The 2,500-nt window shown below is 47.2% G+C and overlaps 1 protein-coding gene across 2 annotated transcripts in view; it reads left to right on the top strand.

Moving 5' to 3' along the window:
* Positions 1–2,500, top strand: part of LOC118938160 (ADAMTS-like protein 4) — a 109,809-nt gene that overhangs the window by 67,476 nt on the left and 39,833 nt on the right. The gene's annotated exons all lie outside the window — the stretch shown is intronic.

The raw sequence follows: 2,500 nt of genomic DNA, 5'->3' as shown, positions 1-2,500 counted from the left end.
TATGTAGGGGGTCAACCTGTAAGTGTGTAGATAAAGGGTCAACCTGTAAGTGTGTAGATAAAGGGTCAACCTGTCAGTGTGTAGATAGGGGGTCAACCTGTAAGTGTGTAGATAAAGGGTCAACCTGTAAGTGTGTAGATAGGGGGTCAACCTGTAAGTGTGTATGTAGGGGGTCAACCTGTAAGTGTGTAGATAAAGGGTCAACCTGTAAGTGTGTAGATAGGGGGTCAACCTGTCAGTGTGTAGATAAAGGGTCCACCTGTCGGTGTGTAGATAAAGGGTCAACCTGTCAGTGTGTAGATAGGGGGTCAACCTGTCAGTGTGTAGATAGGGGGTCAACCTGTCGGTGTGTAGATAAAGGGTCAACCTGTCAGTGTGTAGATAGGGAGTCAACCTGTCAGTGTGTAGATAGGGGGTCAACCTGTCAGTGTGTAGATAGGGGGTCAACCTGTCAGTGTGTAGATAGGGGGTCAACCTGTAAGTGTGTAGATAAAGGGTCAACCTGTAAGTGTGTAGATAGGGGGTCAACCTGTAAGTGTGTAGATAAAGGATCAACCTGTCAGTGTGTAGATAGGGGGTCAACCTGTCAGTGTGTAGATAAAGGGTCAACCTGTCAGTGTGTAGATAGGGGGTCAACCTGTCAGTGTGTAGATAAAGGGTCAACCTGTCAGTGTGTAGATAGGAGATCAACCTGTCAGTGTGTAGATAAAGGGTCAACCTGTCAGTGTGTAGATAGGGGGTCAACCTGTAAGTGTGTAGATAAAGGGTCAACCTGTAAGTGTGTAGATAAAGGGTCAACCTGTCAGTGTGTAGATAGGGGGTCAACCTGTCAGTGTGTAGATAGGGGGTCAACCTGTAAGTGTGTAGATAAAGGATCAACCTGTCAGTGTGTAGATAGGGGGTCAACCTGTCAGTGTGTAGATAAAGGGTCAACCTGTCAGTGTGTAGATAGGGGGTCAACCTGTAAGTGTGTAGATAAAGGGTCAACCTGTCAGTGTGTAGTTAGGGGGTCAACCTGTAAGTGTGTATGTATGGGGTCAACCTGTAAGTGTGTAGTTAGGGGGTCAACCTGTAAGTGTGTATTATAGGGGGTCAACCTGTAAGTGTGCAGATAAAGGGTCAACCTGTAAGTGTGTATGTAGGGGGTCAACCTGTAATTGTGTAGTTAGGGGGTCAACCTGTAAGTGTGTAGGTAGGGGGTCAACCTGTAAGTGTGTATGTAGGGGGTCAACCTGTCAGTGTGTAGTTAGGGGGTCAACCTGTAAGTGTGTAGATAGGGGGTCAACCTGCCAGTGTGTAGATAGGGGGTCAACCTGTCAGTGTGTAGATAGGGGGTCAACCTGTCAGTGTGTAGATAAAGGGTCAACCTGTCAGTGTGTAGATAGGGGGTCAACCTTTCAGTGTGTAGATAGGGGGTCAACCTGTCAGTGTGTAGATAGGGGGTCAACCTGTATGTGTTTATGTAGGGGGTCAACCTGTAAGTGTGTAGATAAAGGGTCAACCTGTCAGTGTGTAGATAGGGGGTCAACCTGTCAGTGTGTAGATAGGGGGCCAACCTGTCAGTGTGTAGATAAAGGGTCAACCTGTCAGTGTGTAGATAAAGGGTCAACCTGTCAGTGTGTAGATAAAGGGTCAACCTGTCAGTGTGTAGATAAAGGGTCAACCTGTCAGTGTGTAGATAGGGGGCCAACCTGTCAGTGTGTAGATAAAGGGTCAACCTGTCAGTGTGTAGATAAAGGGTCAACCTGTCAGTGTGTAGATAAAGGGTCAACCTGTCAGTGTGTAGATAAAGGGTCAACCTGTCAGTGTGTCGGTAGGGGGTCAACCTGTCAGTCTGTAGATAAAGGGTCAACCTGTCAGTGTGTAGATAGGGGGTCAACCTGTCAGTGTGTAGATAAAGGGTCAACCTGTCAGTGTGTAGATAGGAGATCAACCTGTCAGTGTGTAGATAAAGGGTCAACCTGTCAGTGTGTAGATAGGGGGTCAACCTGTAAGTGTGTAGATAAAGGGTCAACCTGTAAGTGTGTAGATAAAGGGTCAACCTGTCAGTGTGTAGATAGGGGGTCAACCTGTCAGTGTGTAGATAGGGGGTCAACCTGTAAGTGTGTAGATAAAGGATCAACCTGTCAGTGTGTAGATAGGGGGTCAACCTGTCAGTGTGTAGATAAAGGGTCAACCTGTCAGTGTGTAGATAGGGGGTCAACCTGTAAGTGTGTAGATAAAGGGTCAACCTGTCAGTGTGTAGTTAGGGGGTCAACCTGTAAGTGTGTATGTATGGGGTCAACCTGTAAGTGTGTAGTTAGGGGGTCAACCTGTAAGTGTGTATTATAGGGGGTCAACCTGTAAGTGTGCAGATAAAGGGTCAACCTGTAAGTGTGTATGTAGGGGGTCAACCTGTAATTGTGTAGTTAGGGGGTCAACCTGTAAGTGTGTAGGTAGGGGGTCAACCTGTAAGTGTGTATGTAGGGGGTCAACCTGTCAGTGTGTAGTTAGGGGGTCA

The sequence above is a fragment of the Oncorhynchus mykiss genome, chromosome 2 (assembly GCF_013265735.2).
Source record: "Oncorhynchus mykiss isolate Arlee chromosome 2, USDA_OmykA_1.1, whole genome shotgun sequence".
NCBI lineage: Eukaryota > Metazoa > Chordata > Actinopteri > Salmoniformes > Salmonidae > Oncorhynchus > Oncorhynchus mykiss.
Note: the sequence above shows the minus strand (reverse complement) of the source record. Positions and strands in the feature narration are given on the sequence as shown.